Below are 23,360 nucleotides of genomic sequence, written 5' to 3'. Positions count from 1 at the left end.
TCTCTCTCTCTCTGCCCTTTCAGTGGTCGTACTCTGTCTTTCTCAAGATAAATAAAGTTAACAAAATACAAAAAAAAATAATAATGAAATGCAAAATGGTACCATTTGTGTGATTGCTGGTGGAACAACAAAGCATGGAGACCCATGATCAGGGCGCCCAACTCAGCAATGGATACTGGTTGAGCTGCGGGGCAACCGGCTGAGGGTCAGTGAGGGGTCCTAGCCCACATTCCACAGACGTCTTGTTTACCGAGCGACAAGGGCAACATCCATCTTGCAGGGCCTTTGAGGAGATGAGGGAAACAGAGGAAGCACCCAACACAGATACATCTTGGAGAGAACAGCAGAGATGGTGGCAGAGGGGGTACAAAAAAAGGAAAGGTGGGGGGAAGAAGGAAGAGAAGGATACAGTCCAGGGGAGCAGAGGAAGGAGAGTGGAAGGGAGAGGGAGAGCTGGTGTCAGAGGAGAGGGAGGACCAGAAGGCCACAGAGAAGGATGGGGAAGTAAGGAACCAACAAGCGATGAGGACAAGCAGGGAGAAGAAACCCCCAAGAATGGCATTTGATGGGTGATGTGGAAATTTTCATTTACCGTAAGCTGAGGAGGGAAAGGTGAAGACATCAGCAGGGATGGGAATACAGGATTCTTATGAGGGGCCCTGTGTGAGGAAACAAAGAAGGGGTTCCACTTGTGTTTTGAGGATGCTATTGAGGACACAGTCAATGCCAGGCAAAGGTCAAAATGTGGGGGAGTGCTTGGACACTGCACGTCCGCCAGCAAAACGCCGCTGGCTGGCAAATAGTAGGATGACCACAGCACGGATGACAGATCAGCCCAAAGGATTCCACCTTGACTATAAAAATGATGAAGCCATTAAGACAAGAGGGAGCCCAGTGAGAAGGGTTGAAATTGGGGATGGGATGATTAATTAGGTTCGAGATTTGTTGAAATTTAGGTGCCGGCAGGGCGGCTGGCCGGAAATATCTGAGAGACCTTTGTAAATATGAATCTGGGGCAAAGAGGAGAGGCCATGATACAGATATCTGATTAGGGAACCACGTGCATGGAGGTGATGATTAAGGGTGCTGAGGTTGTGTTGTTTCACAGCAACCGAAACAGAACAGAAGCAGACTTCCACAAAAGAGGCCAGTTGTCACCTGGGCCAGCCAGCCAAGGATGGGACTCAGGGACTGAACCTGGCGTGTATTTTCTATTCTCTGTTCTCACATCTTTGCTTTTCTCCTTTATTTTATCTTCTATCTCCTCGTCCTCCTCCTCCAGGTCTGGAGAGAAAAATCAAAGCTTTGTCTCTGGGTTGGTAAGTTGGAGATCTCGTGGGATGACACACTGGGGAAACCATGAAGTCAAGTGCTTATATAAGATGAGAGTTTAGAGAAGGGGCCCTTGGGCATAGTAATTTGGAAATCAACCCATACAGAGATGGGATGTAAAGTGTGAGGACGAATATAGTTACCTACAGACAGAGTAGATGGAGGGAAGGGCCCAGAAGTCCCAAACCAAGCTAGTCGAGCTCCCCAGTGTTAAAAACTGGGAAGAAAGCCATGGAAAGAGATCATAAAGATGAACCATTCAATGAGGTAGGAAAATGAGCTCCCAGTCATGGAAGGAAGGATGGACTCAAGGGGCGGATGGACAGCTGAGTGGAATGCTCCTAAGAGACAGGTCCCATGGGCTTGGTCCACAGTTATCTTTGGAGATGAAAAGGCAACTTCAGTAACTCAGATACTGGCAGGAATCAGGCTGAAGCAGGCTGCTCTTGAATAGTGCACGAACACATAAAAGTCAAACTGCTGGTGACTTTGTGAAGATATGTAGACATGGTTGAGAGAATTGGGGGTACGTGGTTGGAACACAAAAGGGAGATCATCTCATTTCAACTGTTTTTTTTTTTTTTTTATTTTTGTTTGAGAGAGACAGAGAGAACAAGCAGGGGAAGGGCAGAGAGAGAGGGAGACACAGAATCCGAAGCAGGCTCCAGACTCTGAGCTGTCGGCACAGAGCCAGACACACGGCCCAAACTCATGAACCATGAGATCATGACCTGTGCCGAAATCAAGAGTCGGATGCTTAGCCAACTGAGCCACCCAAGCGCCCTATTATCTCCTATTTCGTAAGGGGTGAGTCATGAGATTAGGTGTACATCTTGAAACATCGTAACTATATCCATAAATGAAGAAAGAAAGAAACAGGAAAGAAAGAAAGAAAGAAAGAAAGAAAGAAAGAAAGAAAGAAAGAGGAAGAAAGAAAGGGAGAAAGAAAGAAAGGGAGAAAGAAAGAAAGAGGAAGAAAGAAAGGGAGAGAGAGAGGGGGAAGGAGGGAAGAAAGAAAGAAAGAAAGAGAAAGAAAGAAAGAAAGAAAGAAAGAAAGAAAGAGAGAAAGAGGAAGAAGAAAGGGAGAGAGGGGGGAAGGAGGAAAAAGAAAGAAGAAAGAAAGAAAGAAAGAAAGAAAGAAAGAAAGAAAGAAAGAAAGAAAGAAAGAGGTAAGATTTCTCTGGGCTTCCTCTTCATATCCCTACTCCTTTGGACAGGATTCCAAAGATTGAGCATGAATGGTAAAGTGTGCCAGACTTCTTGAAAACCAACTCAACCATTTTTACCCCAGTCAAAATATTTTGCTTCTCTGAGCTATAGCTGACTCATGCATGATGTAGCACCTTTAACACCTCCCGGGTAGAGAACAGAGAAACACCTGAGGTTTTTAAAGAGGTGTGGTACGTGTTAAACCATGGTGGCCATGAAGGCAACACATACATGCAAAACATTTTGTTAGGAGAACTCTGTCTTGTCCTTAAGCCTATGGATTTGAAAGCCAAATTCCTCCTTAGTTTGTCTTTTATAGAAGTTCCCAGCTTAAGAGAACACCTTTAGCTAAGTTGCTAGAGGCGATGCCCCTAATTCTTCTTAGGGCACAAGGTGACATCTGTGTTCACCCAAGATTGCTCACTTCTGTGCTGGAGCCATAGTCAAACTTGTCCATATAATAAAACTTCCCTGCCTCAAAGTCTTACATTGTCTTAAGGCACTTGGTTCCCTTGACATGTCTTTTTAACGGATGATTATGATCAGAGCCCATGTAATTCTGTCACTGTTTTCAAAGAAGAAAGTTTAATCCAATAACTTCTTATTAAATTTTTAGTCCTCAGAGTGGCACGTGTGAAGGATATTCAAGGTAAACCACCTCATATCCTAATTCCACTGCTGGATACCCTCATCCTTCCTAATGAAAATTTATTTCGGGCTAATAACAAATTCTGGTCTTTGTTATATTGTTGAGGATTTCTGCACATGAGCTTTTTTGATATGCTAAGTTTATAACCAATACTTTATGCTTGCCTAACTTATTTTCCACTTAGAAATGAATGATAAATAGATAAAGCCCTAAAGAAGAAAAATTGGATTTTAAATCACTCAGTTGTCTTATTAAAAAAAAAAATAACCAGGCAATGATTACAGTTGGAGCTAGACCAGACATGTATTCACTCTATTAAAGATGGAAATCGTAATGCTGTTTAAGTGGACATTTCTTTGCTGTCTTGCCGTCTCTCCTAGGTAAATTTAGATTTACAAAATTATTGAGTGTGAGAGCACTCAATCCTCTGCACTGTTTGGAAATTCAAATTCCTTTAAGGCCAGGGGTAATAATAAGGGAAATGGTGGAGTATGTAGGGCACTGATGAATGTGTCTGGGGCTTGAAGTACTTATAGGTTAAACGTTTTAAAAAACCATTTTGCGGGCCAAGTGAAATACACTTGTGAATTCAGATAGCCCATGTGTCTCCTTCTCTGGCTCGAGGTCAAAGCTCTACCTAAACTACGTCCTCTGTGTTTCAACTGCATGTTCCTAGGATGCCAAGGGTGGGGCACTGGCCCTTCCTTTCAGTGAAGAGTTGCCTCGTGTTTTTACGAACTGTGTCAAAGGTCCAAGATGGCGGCCATGTGGTGCCACCAAGGTAGTCGGGGTGAAATAGCATATGAATGCCATTTCTCATCCGCTGCCTCCAGTCCATTCTCCTTGCCACCCTGCACTCTCCCTTTGAGATATCCTAGAGCAATGTTTGGGAATTCTGTCCCTTACGTATGTGGGGTTCTCTCTGTTCCTCTGTTGAATGGCTAGGTGGGCTCCCCACGCAATGGTAATGCTCTCTGGCTCACTGCATCATATCTTGCCAACGCTCCCAATTTCTGTGACACAAAAAACCAAACCAAGAATAACAAAAAATCTCCACTTACCAGAGACAGGACCTGTAAATACAACATCTCAAATTTACTTCTTGAAATGGACATATGGGGAGATTCCTTTTTTCATGGACTGTGGTCTCCCAACATGAGAAGGAATACTACCCAGCCCCTGTGCGACGTGGCATGGGATACATGCAGAGACCTTGTGCGGCGTAAATTAAAAGCTGATTTCCACCACGAGGGCAGGTACAACTGGATGCTGCCACTTTTGACAATATATGCATGAGGGATACATACTCAAGCCGGCAACTCTGGGCGGTGACCCTAAGTCAATTGATATAACTTCTGAAGACAAGTCATAATGCCAAATGATTACACCATGGTTTATTCAGACATGGCTCCTTTGCTACAACAAGCATATACGGGTCTGTTTTCATTCCTTGTTTGTGTTACAGGTGTGTTTCTGCTAAGGTTTTATTTTTTCCTGCCACTGTCATGAACCGTGACCTGATTGGTACTTTTCCCATCCATTCCTGTCTGTGCCATACTGGGGAGACATTCTTAATATCTCATGGTTTGGGATGGTATTTTTTTTCCCTAAATGCTGAAAAATATGGCTGCCTACCTTCACATTTATGTGACTATATGTGAAGGCAATGAGATTAAATGAAGACTAAATGATTTCAAAGTAAGTGAACACCCACTGCAAAAGAAAAAGTTCCCCATAAATGTGCAAGATTGTTAGTTTTGGAAAATGGTTATGCGGGTTGCAAATGATTGATCCTTTGAATGAAACGGCACTGTAGCAACATGCCATTATTGGACTTATTGATTGATTGAAGACACTTTCCTATGGTTTAGGTAGCAGTTACTATTATTTCTAAACAATATTTCCCTGTGATGCAATAAACCATGGTATCTGACACGTTCTTCAAAGGGAATCTTGAATCTGTGGGCACTGACAGATGCAGTTCTGTCTTTGTGATCACTTACTTTGGTTCAACGTGATTTATTTCCTTGTGGAGATGTTAGGAGGCCATGCTGAGATAGGATACCAAGGGAAGGGGGAGAGGAAGTCTGTCTCTAAGAAGTTACTATATAATTCACAGATGCCTACAATTATAGAGCTAGCACTGACTTTAAGGTCAGTGTGCTCCATTCCATCATTTGAAAAATCAGAAAAAAATAGACTCAAGGGAATTGTTAGTGGTTGTTAATATTTCTGGGATCACAGAGCCTTGGAGCATCAGATTCACATTATGAGTGTCTCTCTAGAATAATGCATGCATGCTTCAAACGTTGAACATTCTCATTTGGTTTTAAGGGTCTTGCTACAGACTTTCATCACTGGCCTTTAGGAACCCTGAGGTTCAATGATTTCTCTAAGGACACCCAGACGGGTGTCATGAGATATGCCTCAAAAAGATTCTTTGGTTGGAATTGAAACCACATATTTCAAGAATAGAGAACCAAAACTTCTGCCCTCATGCGAATGTTCTAACACAGAACCTCCTAGGGGCACCTGGGTGGCTCAGTTGCTTAAGCTTGTGACTCCTGACTTTGGCTCAGGTCACGATCTCATGGTTTGTGGGCTCAAGTCCTGCAGTGGGCTCTGTGCTGATATGAGGGACCCTGCTTGGGGTTCTCTCTCTCCCTCTCTCTCCCCCTCCCCTGTTCTTGTTCACTCTCTCTCTCCCTCAAAATAAATGTAAAATAAATAAAATAAAACAAAATGGAACCTTCTATCTCTGCCTCAAGATATTGACATGCCCATTCTCAAATGGCAATTCAAAATTTATAATTGGTGTCACATTGGGATTTTTGATTAAGTCCTACTGCTTTCCTTAGGTGTTTTTCCTTCTTTATTTTTCTTTATGCTATTATGTTCCTACTGTGGTAAGATATTCTTCATTAGTATGGAAACATAAATAAGGCCCTATTTTACCCATAAGTGGGTCACCACCTACTGTGGACAGCAGTATGCATTATCTGTCGACGGTGTTTCAAGAGATGCTAAGTTACATGCCACTGCTGAGATCTGAATGTCTCGACCCACCTTCATACACTTACTGGTGTCTTTGCAGTCTTCACACAGGGGAAAATAAACATTTTGTGAATGGAGGCCAACTACGTCATGCCAATACCTGCATGCATCTTTCTTAGGATGATACGATTTCACATTATTCCAACCAAAGGAAACCCAAAATTATCACAATTCACAAATTATGCCAGCCCAAGAATCCTGTCAAATCCTCATGGTCGAATATTTTTTTTTTGCACCATTTCTGCCCAAGAACTTATGCTCCATTCTTTTGAAACAAATACCCAATTTTAGGCAAAACGTGCTGTCTGCCCTGGCCCATACCTTCTATATCTTTGACAGGTCTTTAAGTCTCTTGTCCTTAGACGTGATCACTGTTTGTAGTTTTAAAAAATCAAACTTAAGTCTAGATCAGCAAAATGAGTTACCCCCAGTTTTGGCAAGAATCTAAAACAGCTTTCATATAATAAATGCCATATAATATGTGAAAAACTCTAATGTACTCAACATCATTCTAATACCAAGGAAACTAGGCTGTGCTCACAAAGGTCTTGCACATGAGAAGGCATCAGTTGGTCTGTTACCAGCATCAATAAAGAGGATATGGTGGTAAAATGGAAAAGCATGGCTCAACAGATTCAGTTCCATAATTTTTGGGGGAAGGAAATCATAAGACAAAAAGTATGTTCCGGTGTCTCAAACCCCAGCCCAATTATCACCTCTAAAGAGAACAACCCAAGACCAAAACCTGGCTTCATTGAACGGAGTCATTTTCAGATATGTTGAGTTGGAAACCACAAGTGGAAATGCTAAGTATTTGGTAAATACTGAGGAAACATCTATGAAATCCCCCTCCGGTAGCTTGTGTGAGAAAACGCAACGGGAGAATTGGAGTCTCAGAAATTTACATTTCCAATATGCAAGAAATAAATGGAAACAAAGCAAACAGAGTCTTTTTAAGTACAACTTCTACATCTTTAGGGTAATGAGGTCGCTACTCATTCAATGGAGATGGCCTGAAGTCACTCTGACACGTCAGAAAATAGCTTGCATGTCTGGGCAACTAGTCTGGTCACCATCAAAAGCAAGGAAGTATCTTTTTAATTTTTTTTTTAACCTTTATTTATTTTTGAGACAGAGAGAGACAGAGCATGAACGGGGGAGGGTCAGAGAGAGAGGGAGACACAGAATCCGAAACAGGCTCCAGGCTCTGAGCCATCAGCACAGAGCCCGACGCGGGGCTTGAACTCACGAACCGCGAGATCATGACCTGAGCCGAAGTCGGACGCTTAACCGACTGAGCCACCCAGGTGCCCCAGGAAGTATCTTTTTAGAAATATTTAACTCCGATACGCAGCTGGGCCAGCCAGCAAACACTGACCTTATGATTAAGGTATGCGTTTTGAAATTCTGGAAACATTTAAGTCCCGTATACAAATGAGCCAACCAGCAAAGACTGACCCCGCAATTAAGCTTTGCATTTTGAAAATTGACCTTGGATTCTCAAATGTTATGTAGGGATTTTGCACTGGGCGCTCGCTCGGTTAGTATGTACCTTTGAATGGACTCCGCCCTCCAGTTTGCTTTGACCGGATTCTCAACGGCCCCGCCCAGTGTTGGCCTAAGAATTCTGTCGCCAAGGTTTAGGTCTGCATCATTTTTGTTAGGGTGACGAGGATCACTCCCCAAGCCCTGTTCTGTTCCTTTCTGGGTTTTTTCCTAGCGACAGTCCCTGCCTCTCAAGGAATGTTTGCCCACACGTCCTCTTCTGGTCCAACCTCCGTCCTTGCAGCCAGTGCTAAGAAATCAAACGTACCAACTCCTTCAAAGGTTCCAGAACGAGTCTGCAGAATTCCCATAATGTGCTACACCTGACACTTCATCGTCCTCGAAAGGAAACTCCTTCATTTTCTGTTTCAACATTTAAGAGCTTTCTGAAACTGTGATTTTAAAACATTCGAGTCTATATTCATTTATTTATGACTACCATGGTGTTATGTCCTATGGTTGTGCACCGAAAGTCTTGAGTATCTTGTGTTTTTTGTGGCAGGCGAGAGAAGATTTTTTTGAGGGTTGTTTGGGAACCTTGCCATTATTAATAACACGGCTTTGCAGAAACAAATACTTTATTTTCTTCCAAATAAATGACTCAGAGTTGAACCTTGCAGGCGTTGCCTGTAAACATTCATAAGCTTTGAACCCTACGAGGCTCGTGACTGATGCACCAGCCAAGGACGGGGAGCTGTTTTAGTGCTGACATGACACTCCCAGCTGCACACGTGTCTCAGAATCCCCCTGCCTCACATAAGATTTCTCCCCAAACCTGTGCATTATTTGAAACTCCAAACTATTAACGAAAATGTTTTAACGTGTATTTCATAACCACCAACACTAATTTTCTACTCAGTATTGATTAATGCCCTACCGTAGGATGCTTTTAGCAGCCTTAAAATATTATGTTATGACAGATTTTGATGACAACCTGAGGCGCCACGTGTTTAAAAGGTTTTGCCATGTTTCACAGTTTAGTCCTCTGGTTGTTAAGAAGTCAAATGAATCCATTTGGGTATACTCAAAATTAGCGAATTATGGCTCTCCCACAAATAATTAGATGCTAAAATACAGTGACTAAATTAAAGATTGTTATTCATACATAAATTAATGAATTTTTAAATGAAATATCCCACCGTTTTAAAAAGCTGTGATTATCTAATTCTAATTAATTTTCCACATGATTACAAATAACTCAAGCTTCTCCCTTCCACAATTATTTGGATGTCTTTCCCTGTACATTTCTATACTATCAGACCGTCTTAAAAATTAATTGAAACACATGAATGTTGCAGGCAAAGGTCGAAGATAGCCATTATTCCTGGCCGTATATTTTTACAGAGTGTGTACCCTGGGAGCTTATTTATTTTCATATTCACAGTGTTAAATTAAAGAGGCTGTTCCCTGCTTGCCACGGCTTGGGACTGGAGAAAGGGTAAGGAACTCCACGCATAGGTGACTGCTGGTAGCAGATGGGGACGGCTGTCTGGTGAACAGACCTTCCTTTCTTCTCAGTTTTTAGGAGGCTGATATTGTTTAAACGACACGCCCTGGAAAGCTCAGCCTCTCCCCAGCCCAGAGTATAAGGATCATTCGATGTGGGCCAGACAAGAGACTCACTTTCTCTTTGGTTGCGAATAATTTAGGAACAGCCACGAGACCGGTTTCTGATCAGAGACAAACATTTCCTTCTTCGTATTCCTGAGAACTACGTTCCTTCCCTTTGAAGACCCGGACCCTTAGCCCATTTCCCCTAATTCAGAATGACATATGTACCTCATTTTGCCTGTCGTTGGAATTTCCGTGTCTGTGTGGGTTCCCCGTATGTAGTAAAGTAAACGTGATTTTCTCATGCTCATCTGCCTCGTGTCAACTTGATTCTTAGTCCAACCAGGAGGACCTTGAATGGCAGAGGAAATTCTTCCTCCTCAACATCTGAAAATGGGTAGAAAGAACAAGGAAAGAAGAGAGATTTGTTTTTTAATTTTTAAAAATGCTTTATTATATTTGAGAGAGAGAGACAAAATGGAAGCAGGGGAGGGGCAGAGAGAGAGGGAGACACAGAATTGGAAGCAGGGTCCAAGCTCCGAGCTGTCAGCACAGAGCCCGATGCGGGCTCGAACCCACAAGCTGTGAGATCATGACCTGAGCTGAAGGCAGACGCTCAACTGACTGAGCCACCCAGGCATCCCAGATTTGGGATGATTTCACTGGGTTAGGGCTTGGTGCTGGGGTAAACTTCCTGCTGGCATAAAAGAACAGAGAACTGGGCTTTTCTATTAGTTTTTCCTTTCCTGGAGCAGAAGGACATAGACAGGCATGAAGCTAAAAAACTATGAGGGGTACAACAGTGAGAACACAGAGTCCCACTTTTTATTCCAAAGACAAGAGGATTAAGAACTATGGCCACACACATCCTGTGTGCAGCTTTCTCTCTCTTGCATATCTGTAATTTTAATAAAAATATCAGGAATTAGTAATTACGTAACATTTGTGAAGGTACAAATCCCATGATTAATTTGCACGACGCATCATGGAGACAGACATACCATGAAGGGTACACTTAGCCATCGCCACGGCAATGAGTGATAAAAATGAATGTCACCACGTGGTCCCACTGGAACTGGACTGCAGCCACTGGACGGCAGATCCCAAAGGATGTATGGAAAATGGAGTGTTCACTGATTTGCGGGGAGGAGCGTCCTTCATCAACATGGCTGGACACCTTGGTTCATTAAGGTGGCTTCTCCAAGCACTGTTCCTTTGCTCCCGGCTACCTAGAGACTGCAGCCAGTGTTTAAGGGTTAACTTGCTTCAAGTTAATACACTCCTTCTTTGCTGACCTAAGGCCCTTGATCTGTAACGGAACTAATTTACTTCCTTTGAGATCTGCAGTCCGGTGGCTTTTGTGGAGCGAAGGACCTGAATGTTCCGAGGTCACAGAGGCCCACAGGTCTGTTTGAAGGCCCTTGGTTTTCTTTTTTTTTTTTTTTTTTTAAATTTTTTTTTTCAACGGTTTTATTTATTTTTGGGACAGAGAGAGACAGAGCATGAACGGGGAAGGGGCAGAGAGAGAGGGAGACACAGAATCGGAAACAGGCTCCAGGCTCCGAGCCATCAGCCCAGAGCCTGACGTGGGGCTCGAACTCACGGACCGCGAGATCGTGACCTGGCTGAAGTCAGACGCTTAACCGACTGAGCCACCCAGGCGCCCCTGAAGGCCCTTGGTTTTCTGATAACGTTGGCAATCTTTGAGCACATGTTTTTGTTTTCTTAAGATCACACAAATGACTTTACTGACCAAGCTGTGTGCATTTGTTGAGCCTGCCCTCCTGTGCAGAAAGAACAGAGTACCTTTGCACAACATTCCCCCCACCTGCCCTGCCTTTGGGGGTTCCAAAGAACCAGACCTTGCAAAACCACTCCCTGGGCACCAACAACCAGAACTTCTCGCACAACCTCGAAGCACCAAGATAACTCTGTAGCTGAGGTCGTCAAGCCTGCCTGTTACCAGGAACATCACAGACCACTGCACTCCCTTAACTGATGAAACCCTTTAAAGACCCTTGGGCCAGGCAGAAATCAGAGTTGGCTTTTGGACAGGAGTCTGCCTTCTCCCCAGGTTCGGGGAAAACATGGCCAGGGTTTTCCACCCGACTGTTTCTGTTTCCTCCATCTCTTAACTGTAGGCCACGGCATCAGTGCAGACCCTGATGGGGCAAACAGCACATGAGGCACAGGATAAACACGCCCCTTGTTCGTGAATGCACGAGCAAGCGAGGGAAACCAGCTTGCCTCGCACCGAGCTTTCTTTAGAACCTAGACTAGAATGTTCCAGTTCTCGGGCCATGGCTGCCCTCAAATCCCTTTTGGTGTTGCTTCAATTAAAATATTATCCATCATCAGGGCGCCTGGGTGGCTCAGTCGGTTAAGCGTCTGACTCCGGCTCAGGTCATCATCTCACAGTTCATGGGTTCGAGCCCCGCATCGGGCTCTGTGCTGACAGCTCACAGCCTGGAGCCTGCTTCAGATTCTGTGTCTCCCACTCTCTCTGTTCCTCCCCTGCTCATGCTCTGTCTCTCTCTCTCTCCTTCAAAAATAAATAAAAACATTAATAAAAAAATTAAAAACAAAATCCTGGCTAGAACAGCTTCAGTAGTGTGATGAGATCATCAGTCAAATGTCAGCTAACTGGAGCCCACACGTGGTTGGAAAGTAAGATCATGGACCCAATGCTTTTCTGCTTGTCTTACCTAAGAGTTGGGGGGGTCTGGAGAGGCAGACCAAAATGCAAGATCAACACTGGACGCCTTCTTCCATTTTTGACTCTTATCATCAGGACAAAGTTCATGTTAGGGCAAAAGTCTTTTGTTCTCAAAAGTTCAGAAAGGAAATGAGTGCTGTGTTTGTGGGATACGCCCACATTAAAAGATACCAAAGATATGTTTTTTGAGTAAAAGCAAGAGGAAAAAGTTAGTTTCAGAAGGCATTGCACGTAATTGTAATATTGCTCTCACACTTATGATAGTAAACACGTCTCGGGGAAGGACAAAAATCTCCCACTGACGTTTTTGTACATTTTCCAGTGATCCAAGCAATCATTTCTCCTCCTCGGTGGCATCCACTTAACAGCCTAGCCCATTAAAAAAAAAAAAAAAAAAAAAAATATATATATATATATATATAGAGAGAGAGAGAGAGAGAGAGAGAGAGAGAGATCTATATATATCTACAACTGCCAAAGTGTCAAAATAATCACTTCCGAGGGCCCCTGTCCCTGCCATAGTCCATCACAGCAAGGAAACCCCAAGAGCCCTTTCAGAGCTGACACTTGCCTTGGAGAGAACCTAACTCAGATCAGACAAAAAGGCATCGTCAGCCAGGCAGGTGTCTACAGGAGTCCAGTGAGCTCTCTGTCCTTCAGCACTATGTAGACACCAGTGCTGAGAATATTCATCACCCATTAGCATGCGTAACCATGTCCTTGGCCCTCCGGCTTGCTTCTTGTATTTATAAATGTTGCATTTGAAGACTCTTATGCAAAAATAAAGGCTGTTTACTCCCCCATGTGCGAGTTCCGGAAAGGCAGAACTGTCAGGCACTCACTGGAGTGAGTGAATTGCCACGGGCAATTAAGAGCTGAGGGTGGAAAGAACAGCAGAGAGGGATGTCAGAGCCACGTTGAAATGTCTCATCCTTTCTGCTTCTTCCTCTGAAAAGCTCCCCGGCATAATGGCTCTAAATTATTAGCAATTTTGATAGACATTCCTCCTCCTCAACCTTCTATCTGACACATCTCATGTATTAAATATCAAAACAGCAGGCCCTGGAGAGAAAGACTTTGGGGAATACCATTTGAAAAACCATAAATTTTGTAATATCAAGAGCATTTAGGGGGGGCAGTAAATAAACACTTTTAAGTCACGCGTACACAGTCTTTAATAACGCTTTGCCGATGCTTGAACGAGGGCTGATATTTTCCTGGCGAAACCATGGACACACTTTTGTAAAAGACGTGTCCATCGTTTCTCATCATCATGGCAAGTTCATTTGCAAGTTAAACAGCACAGTGGAGGGTTTCAAATAAGGTAGCCACGTGGATCAGCTACACGGGCTGGAATGGATTTCTGTTGGCCTGATGTTAAGTCTGGTGACTCAGGGTGCTATCAAGAAACGGAAGTTTCCATTGGTGGAAACAGAAGAAGACACATTGTTCTTTCAATTCTCCGGACTCATCGTTCCAGGGGCGCCCGGGTGATTCAGTCGGTTGAACGCCCAACTCTTGCTTTCGGCTCAGGTCATGATCTCATGGTTTGTGGGTTCGAGCCCCGTGGTGGGCTGTGTGCTGACAGTGTGGAACCTGCTTGGGATTCTCTCTCCCTCTTTCTCTGCCCCTCCCCTGCTCTCTCTCTCTCAAAGTCAATAAATAAACATTAAAAAACAAAAGACGCATCTTGCCAGGAAAGGCCAATATGCATTTTTTTGCTGGGTGATTAGCTTGATGTGACAATAGGTTGCTTATTTATAATAGAACCTCAAAGCCCCCTGTGATTCTGAATATATGCCTTTCTTGACTAGGAAATTATATATTATTAAAGTGGAGGGATACATTTTATATCAATACATTTTTACGGCGAGTTTACTATCTGCTGCATAATTTGTTGCATTATCTCATCTCATCTTTTTTATAACTCTATTAACATTTTATTTCTATTTTATATATTGACAAATTAAAGCTTACGGACACTCAGTAAACTGCTCAAAGACAAAAAGCCATAGCATGTGTGGATCTCACTGTATGTCATTGGGGCTCTCCACCAGAAAGCCATTGACATTTTGGACCAGACCATTCTTTCGTGGTGCACTCCAAGTAGGAAATTTTGCAGCATCCCTGGTCTCTACCCACTAGGTGCTGGAGGCATCCCACACCCCCAAAGATGAGAGCTGGGATGTCTCCTGACATTGCCAAGTGTCCCCTGGGGGCTAAAATATCCCAAGTTGAGAATCACTACACTGGATTATTTACGGAGACTAAAGATTAAAATAGTGCTTTCCAAAATGTCCTCCAAAGACCAGAAACTCCATTCTCCCTTGGGAATTCTTGGTGCTGCAGTTTCTCAATGGTGACACCATGGCCCTACGGACTCAGAATCCCTGGGGTGGGGGGGGGGGGGGAGGCATCAATCTGTGTTTTTAACAACGATCCAGGTGGTTCTGATGCTCTCCCTGAGTTTGAGAAGCACTGGATTAAATTCCCTTTATTTTATAGGTTTGCAACATTCACGTGTTATAGCGGGAGAGGGAGAAAAGAAGAAAGAAAGGAAGAAATTCCTGCCAGTTTTCATACAACATCAGACGCTATATCAGTTACCTAATAGGTAATGGGTATTTGGATGAAAAGTTGTCCAGGAGGAAATCTCCAATTTATACCTCAGTGCCTTTGTTTTCTTCGTCAATAAGAGCTGTCTTACATCACAATTGTGAGATGTTAAGAATCCCGACTTGCATTTTAGTGGTCTTTGACTGGTGAATACATTGATGAAAAAAATAGGCCATCTCGGTCACCTGGTCCTCCGAGGAGGTGCCATGGTCACTGGCTCCTCTACTGAAGATGAATTTCTGGACGACTGAGTAATGTAAAAGGGAAATAATTTGCAAATTCCTCCACAGTGAAGGGACGGCCAGGCTGGCCGTGGTGGGAGGGCCTATGAGTGTTTTTTTGCCTCTGTAACAAATGAGCACATACTTGTGGCTTAAAACAACACACATTTGTTCTTTTATGGTTCTGGAGGCCAGAAGTCCAAAGTGAGTCTTGAAGGGCAGATTCAGTCCACCTCTGCTTCCGTGAGGACATCTTCTCTCTACATTGATCTTTAAGTCCTCCTCTGATAAGGGCCCCTGTGACAACAATGGGCCTACCTGGATAATCCAGGACCATCCCATCACCTCAAGATCCTTGATGTGATAACATACTCAAAGCCCCCTTTGCCATGGAGGGTGACCTATTCACAGGAATCAAAGCTCAGGTTGTGGACATCTCCGGGTGATAATTCTGGAGGCTTAGTTCTCCTCCGTTTCTCGGATGTAACCACGAGGCAGCTGTTAAGACACTGGCAGTTTCCTCTAGAGGCCACTCTCCTTCCAAGCAAATGAGGACGCGTGTTGTTCCTGAGTCATGCAGAACCCTACTGTATGGCCCAGGAAACGTTGCTGTGTGGTCCTCTGGAAGAATCACCACATGCTCTGTTTCTGGCCACCCCTTAGTCACAAATGAAAGAGGAACAGGGGTAGGAAGATGAAAGAAAACATTTGCCCATCCAGAACACCATTTATACATACGTCCCAGTAATCTGGCTCTTGTTAGATGTGGGGGCCACCATTCTAACCATGGCTCCACTAGTAACTATCCTGTGCAATGTGTCTTCCTCTCTGTGGACTTTCTCTCATAAGTAAAACAAGCATGAGCTGCCTCAGCGTGTTAGTATAATGACTTCATGAACTATTGAAAGAAAAATCCTTAACATGATGTCTGCAATACTGCAGGCACTCAATGGTGGACAATAACATTTTTGGGGGGGATTTTAAAGGCCACCAACTGAATCCATTGAATCTCCACTGTTTTCGCGTTTGCTATTCATTGTTAGCAAACAGCGCTCAGGTGCCTCGTAGCTGGTAAGTCTCCGGCACAGAAATAGTATCAAGTCTGGGTCACTGATTTCAACAGCTAAAATCCTGATCTAAAAAATGGGAGTAGATTTAATTAGCAAATATCCATTATCGAGTCATGTCCAGTGGGCTGGTAATGGATTTCAGAGTGAAGGAAAACAAGTCAACTGTCATTCTACCTACTGAGTGTCCCCAACAGCTGAGCACCCAAAGGGCTTGCTTGTTGGAATTGCATTTGAAATAGGGAGATTCAGAGTTCTTCTTGTGCAAGACTGCAACCAGCTTCCCTTTAACCATATGGACCATGCCTACCATAGGGGCACCATTTTTTCATACGTCCTAGGTGTGAAGGGTGTGATTTTTCTAAAGAATGCATATCTCTTTCCATTAGCAAAGCAATACGCATTCTCATGGAAAATCTGTAAAATGATCATCAGTGGAAAGAAAATCCATTTTTCAGTAATCCTTTCTCTAATAAAACTGGTGCATTTGTTAGGGTACCTGGGGGGCTCAGTCAATAAAGCATCTGACTCTTGATTTCTCCACTCAGGTCATGATCTCATGGTTTGTGAGTTCGAGCCCCGTGTCAGGCTCTGTGCTGACAGTGTGGAGCCTGTTTGGGATTCTCTCTCTTTCTCTCTCTCTCTGTCTGCCCCTACCCCACTTGCTCTCTTTCTCTCTCAAAAATAAATAAACTTAAAAAAAAAGCCTGGTGCATTTGTCGATCCCCGTTATTTTATTCATGTTTTACACTGTTGGTCTCATGTTCTGCCTAAAGAGGTACGGAGCATGGCATGGAGTGGGAATTAATGATGGTAAATTTATTGAGTGATGGAGGCCATGACTATATGGATTGTTCTATGTAAAAATTACTTATAAATAGTAAGGCATCCTCTATGTTTAAAAATTTGTATTCAGCACTCCCAAGTGCCTGGAGCTGTTTTAGGTGTCAGGAACAGAGACAACCAATATATTGGTTAGTTTTAAAGGAAAGCTGGAATTGTGAAGCATCCAGTATATTTCTAGGCTCCTGGGAAGCATGTGGGAATCGCTGACGAGTACTGCTTGCAATGCAAGCAACTTCTGAGAGCGGTTACTGTTTCTGAGGCAGAGATCGCTATGTGTGATGTGATCTCGTTCTTATTTTCGCCCTGGTTTTTCTCATTTTTACATTGTTTTCCTTTATACTCAGGGAGGGAGAAGTGGTCTGCTGTGTTCTCTCTATACCAACAGTTTTATTTTCTTCGAAATCTGTGTTGAATCTGGTGACCTTGTTTTTTATCTGTTTTGTTGCTTGGCTCACTCCTGCCTCAGTTATGTGCAATGTAAGCCATGTGATCTTCTGAGAAAATGACGTTTAACTTAAGCCCCTAAGTGCAGGACTCTGCACATAGACAAGGACATCGTCGTCTGCTTTTCAACGTGTGGGATATTTACATGCTCGATGTAGCACCTTCCTGCTACACCTCTCCTGTGAGTAGACTCATTTATCACTACAGTGACACACAGGGTGGTCAAAAGCAATAAACGAGCACTTGCCACAACTTGTAAATGGAACCGTGTTGTATTTTAATGCCAGGAAATATTATATGGCAATCGAAAGAAATCAGGCAGGACCAAGCCTAATAATGTTCAGGAAACTTTGCAATGCATTAAAGGAAAGAAATAAAATTGCTAAAATAGCACAAGCTGTAGATCACACTTTTATTTTATTTCATTTTCAATATTGATTTTTGAGAGAGAGAGAGAGAGAGCATGAGTGGAGGAAGGATAGAGAGAGAGGGAGACACAGAATCCCAAGCAGGCTCCAGGCTCCGAGCTGTCAGCCCAGGGCCCGATGGGGGGGGGGGGGCCTAACCCACGAACCCTGAGATCATGACCTGAGCCGAAGTTGGGCACTTACCTGACTGACCCACCCAGGCACCCCAAGGTGAATTTCTTGAAGGCACTGTGGCAGGAAAAAGGAATGAAGTACGTGTAGTAAGTATTTACAGCTTGTTGTTAAGGTCAGTGTGTGTGTGTGTGTGTGTGTGTGTGTGTGTGTGTGTGTGTCTGTGTGTGTGTGTGCGTGTTGGATGGTGGGGCATAAAGGGAGATAAAGGGGATGAACGAAAAAGGGAAGGAGGAAGGGAAGGAGAATAAAAGCAGCAATGTGTGGACCAGTAATGAGAATACGTCATAAATCAAGAATTACTATTTCACTTCCATGCAATGAGTTCACATTCTAAATGGGGGCGGAGGCACCCCTGAAAGCATGAAATGATGGGAATTGTAATAGGAAGAAGGTCTTCAGGTTGTGCAAGGCTCTGGTCGGCTGAAATTTGAGAAGTATGGCTCTGGGCTGTCATTCCAGGGATGGGAAGTGGTGTAGTGCAAGGAAAAAAGAGGACATAATCTGAATAAAGAAGTGTTTTGAGCACGAGAGTTTTGACTTCTAGTTGGTGTGGGTGTCCGTGTGTTCATCTCCCATGTCCTTCTCTTCCTTCTTCTTCATATGACATTTCACCCACACACACATGTAGAATTTAAGGTTGGTATGTATGCCTACTATGTGTGTCTGACGTGCCAAGTTATTCTGTCTGATTTGCACAAAATTATTTGTAAGATCTTTCCATGTCAACAAATTGCTAATGTGTTCTCATATTACACTTGGTTCTTATAGAAATGTGTTAATTCATGTCTTAATTTATGTGTGTGTAAGGTTTTCCAAGGAGATGTAGGACATCTTCAAACTTTTGTCATCAGATGCATCTATTACACGTTTTGACCCTATGTAATTTATTTTATCTTTTAATGATTTTGGTTTTTTTAAAATTTTTAATCATCATTTATTTTTGAGAGAGACAGAGTGAGCAGGGGAGGGGCCGGGGGGGGGGGGCAGCTGTGCTGACAGCAGAGAGCCTGACTCAGGACTCCAACTCATGCACCACGAGATCATGACCTGAGCTGAAACCAAGATTCATACGCTCAACCCACTGAGCCACCCAGGTGCCCCTAAAGATTTTATTTTAAAGTAATCTCTACACACAATGTGGGGGTGGAACTCACAACCACAAGATCAAGAGTCACATGCTCCACTGGCAGAACCATCCAGGTGCCTCAACCATATGCAATTTAAAAGTTAAGCAGATGGTTACTTATTTGTACTTTATGATCCTTCAACTACTTGCAACAGTTTTGTTTTTTTTTAATCTTAATGCCATCATGGAATTTCGAAGGAAATAGTGAAATTTCTCTTTGGACGTTGTGTTTTTGATGTTGGGCATCACAATTAATGCAACATAAATATTTTAACCCGCCCCATGCGACGTTCCACGTTCTATTTTGAGAAATCTGATCGACAAGCTGGTAATTGCATTGGACACGGGCTTTCCATCAAGTTGGGCACAAGCTGAGCTTCAGTGGTTCATGGAGGACCATGATAATTAATCATCGACTTTCCCATAAGATAATACTCCAACATCCCCTGGAGACACCTAAGTATATATCAACCTCTTCCTGGGAAGGGTTAGTTACTCTGAGAGCATAAGCCTGTAATTGTATCCTTTTGAATTTTACAAGTGTGCCTTGTCAAAGGGCTCCCCTACAGTGACTTTTCTTTTCCCCTTGGAGAAGAGTCAGATTAATTACTGTTCATCACCTTCCTGCCGGGTCCCCTCCCTAACATGGAGCAAGAATCCATCATTGGCATTCGACTTGCACATTTTCTTCAAGCCACAGTCGATGTGCACAGACTGGTTTTAGCATTGACCTACCACCAGTTCTGCATAAGAAATAAAGATATGATTTAGGGTTACTCTCAATGTGGTGATGATGGCAGAGAGACGTATAAGAAATGATAAATGAGTCCTCCAGATTCTACACTGTCAGGGGCCATGATGTTCCGGGAATGAGATCTTGGAGCAGCTAAATGGAGAAGACAGATGTAAAGCGGGATAGGGGACGACACACAGGTTAACAGTATTGCCCAGTAGAACATTCTATCAACGGAGAGAGAGGGAGATGTGGGTGCCAGTTTCACCAGGAAACCCACAATTCTGAAGGAAGCGGTAAGGTGGAGGAAGGGGTTTGCAAACCAGTATGAAGGACGGGGCATGCATTGAATCCATTCGTGTTTGGTAAGCATTAAATCTGCACGTTCATGCACCATGCATCTGTGTCAATGCAGGGCTTTTGATTGGCTGGCGTCCAGCCCTCTGCATGCAGGCTTTCATGTCTATTAGGCTGACTGAATGATAACGCTCTTTGTTAGAGCCATTTTCTCTTGGGGAACCTTTGTGGAGAGCCATGTATATATGCCACCCACCTGGAAAGCAAGTTTGAAAGAAATAGGGCATCTTCCTATTTTGACATCTAGACAATCCCATGAGTGGGGGAATAGTGTATATTATCCTCATGCTATCAACGAGACAGATGTGTTTAGCTTCTTGGAAGGAGGGTAGGAAGGAAAGAAGGAAGGGAGAAAGGAAGGAAGGGAGGGAAGAAGGAAGGGAGGGAGGAAGAAAGGAAAGAAAGAAGGAAGGAAAGAAGGAAGGAGGAGAGAGAGGGAAGGAAGGGAAAGGGGAAGAAAGGAAGAAATGGGGGAAAAAGGAAGGGAGGGAGGAGGGAAGGGGGAAGGAGGGAAGGAAGGAAGGAAGGAAGGAAGGAAGGAAGGAAGGAAGGAGAGAGTGAGGGAAGGAGAGAGTGAGGGAAGGAGAGAGTGAGGGAAGGAGAGAGTGAGGGAAGGAAGGAAGGAAGGAAGGAAGGAAGGAAACAAGAAGAGAGTGAGGGAAGGAGAGAGTGAAGGAAGGAGAGAGTGAGGGAAGGAAGGGAGGAAGGGAGGGAGGGAGGGAGGGAGGGAGGAAGGAAGGAAGGAAGGAAGGAAGGAAGGAAGGAAATAGGTAACAGGGAGGAAGGGCATTTTCACCAGAAACAAAAGGATCACCCTGGTTGTGAAACAGAGTGAAAATGGAAATCTTGGTTTTTTTGGTCTGTCATCATTAAGATGCCCCCAAAGGAAGGAGAATATGTACTTGCAGACAAACAGGCAAGTGTGATGTTAAAATGGGATTTTGCAAATTAGCCTCATTCTTTTCAGGGCAGGAAAGCATGGTAACCTTAAAACTCAGAACGATCGTGGCCATTGAATGGAAAGCAAGGAGAGAAAGCCAGTGTTGCGATCTGAGAGGTAAAGGAGATACTGAATGGATACAGGGGAGCCACCGTCAGTGAGTCAGCCGATTTTCTGAGTCAAAACGTGGCCAAGCACGTGGCTGGTGGAATGACCACAGTTGGCTGAGCAAACTTGTGGGGCATCAGTGGGCAATGAGAATAAAACAGAGACAGAGGGGGAAGGTCCAGTTCGTTCCTTGTGACTCGAGAGCCAAGTGTCCTTGGGGACATGGTTGAACACTTGCTGAGTTGCTAAGCTTAGTGAAGAGTTTCTTTGGGTGTTGATGGCCAGGTGCGCGTTGCTCGGGGACTCGGTGTGGTCGGGAATATTTGCTCCGAGGGGCTTCATGAAATGCCTCCTCTTTTGGTTGACAATTTCATCCTGCACAGATGTGCACTGAGTTCACACTGAATTGTCAAATGTCCGTGACATAGGAAACCATCTGTGGGCTAATGGGCACAGATAGCGACCTTTGAGAGACACATGTCAGTAAGAATTAGTGATTGCCTCGTGTTAGAATCACATTGCCTATTCGATACAGCCCAATAGCAGTGACCTCGAGTAGAAGCCGGACTCCACATTCACCTGCTTAAAATAATGATAATAATATACGGGGCGCCTGGGTGGTTCAGTTGCTTAAGCTTCCAACTTTGGCTCAGGTCATGATCTCATGGCTCACGAGTTCGAGCCCCGCATCAGGCTCGGTGCTGACAGCTCAGAGCCAGGAGCCTGCTTGGGATTCTGTGTCTTCCTCTTTCTCTCTGCCCCTCCCCCACTCATTCTCTCTCTCTCTCTCTCTCTCTCTCTCTCTCAAAAATAAATAAAACATTTAAAATAATAATAATAATATACTAAAATGAAGAAGAAGGAGAGAGAAGCAGATAGAGACAGGATACAAAGTAAGACCAAATATTTTTAGCCTGTGATGGGCGGACGGGTAAACCGAAGTTTATTTTCTTTATGGTTTTAGTTATTCTCCTGGGTTATCACCGTAAATCTGCAGAATACCCTTATATATTTCTTTCTTGATGTATCCACTACAGAAAGGATTGCATTTATGACACTTCCCAACAGCCCTGAGCCCCTCGTCTTCAGACCAAGAGTCACCAGCTACTCATACTCTGATTCTTGTGGCTCAGATTCCACACGCCCCCTCCCCAAAACACGAATATGTAGCAACAGAGGAGAATCACCTGGGACGTAGTTTCATTCTATCGTTGAATAAGACTAAACCGGGAGGGGGAGGGCGGATTCGTTTTTAGAGCAGTTCGAGGACGTGTAGACCTGTATGGAGGGAATTGGGTTTTACAGCAAGATAGAACATGTAAAAAAGGCTTTAGAGTATATTTAACTAAGAGGCACGGGAAGTCCCAGCTCTGTGACTAATTTGCACTGCTGTGTCCCTGATTAGACTGGGGGAGGTTGGGAGATGTCATCCCTGTAGTTATGTGGACCTTCAGATATGCCATCAAAGGAAAGGGGCCAAGGTTTTGTTTCCTCCGTTTTGGGGGTTCATATTGCTAAAGAGCCTTTTGCATATCCATCAGATAATTTTAAAATGTGCCTAAGGATCATGTTGATTTACCTAAGCAGACATAGCCTATGGGGGGAAATCTAGTCTCTCCTTAAATACTGCTGTGATGCTTTGAATTGTGCCATAGTCACAGCCCCTCCAAAATAATCCATATGTTGAAGCCCTAAACCCAGGACCTCAGAATGTGGATATATCTGCAGTCTTTAAAGAGTGGAGTAATGGGATGCCCGGGTGGGTTAGTTGGTCGGGCGTCTGACTTCAGCTCAGGTCACGATCTCACGGTTGGTGGGTTTGAGCCCCGCATGGGGCTCTGTGCTGACAGCTCGGAGCCTGGAGCCTGCTTCGGATTCTGTCTCCCTCTCTCTCTGCCCCTCCCCCACTCATGCTCTCTCTCTCTTTCTCTCTCTCTCTCTCTCAAGGATAAATAAACATTAATAAAAAGAGGGGATTAAGGTGAAATCAGGTCATTAGGATGGGCCCTGATCCCCTAGGGCTGGGGTCCTTAAAAGAAGAGATCAGGACACAGACATGCGGAGAGGGATGACCACGTGAGGACACAGGGAGAACACTTCACGTACACGCCAAGGAGGAACCAGCCTCGGCCTCACCTGGATCTAAGATTTCCAGCCTCAGCCCCACCTGGATCTCGGACTCGCAAACTCCAGGACTGAGAGAGGACACATGTGTGTTGTTGAAGCCGCTTTGCCTGTGGGACT

The 23,360-nt window shown here is 44.0% G+C and overlaps 1 long non-coding RNA gene across 2 annotated transcripts in view; it reads right to left on the bottom strand.

The window, feature by feature from the left end:
* Positions 1–6,659: 6,659 nt before the first annotated feature.
* Positions 6,660–23,360, bottom strand: part of LOC145714941 (uncharacterized) — a 203,480-nt gene continuing 186,779 nt past the window's right edge. Inside the window, exon 4 of one of the 2 annotated variants that reach the window (XR_014137064.1) lies at positions 6,660–9,727. This is a non-coding gene — a long non-coding RNA (uncharacterized LOC145714941). Of the gene's footprint in view, positions 9,728–12,628; positions 12,932–23,360 lie in introns of those variants that run through there. The other variant, XR_014137065.1, reaches the window with a different exon arrangement.

Source organism: Panthera onca, chromosome Y (assembly GCF_046562875.1).
Source record: "Panthera onca isolate mPanOnc1 chromosome Y, mPanOnc1 haplotype 2, whole genome shotgun sequence".
In the NCBI taxonomy this organism is placed as follows: Eukaryota; Metazoa; Chordata; class Mammalia; order Carnivora; family Felidae; genus Panthera; species Panthera onca.
The sequence above is the reverse complement of the archived record's forward strand: the minus strand, read 5'-3'. Positions and strand labels throughout refer to the sequence as shown.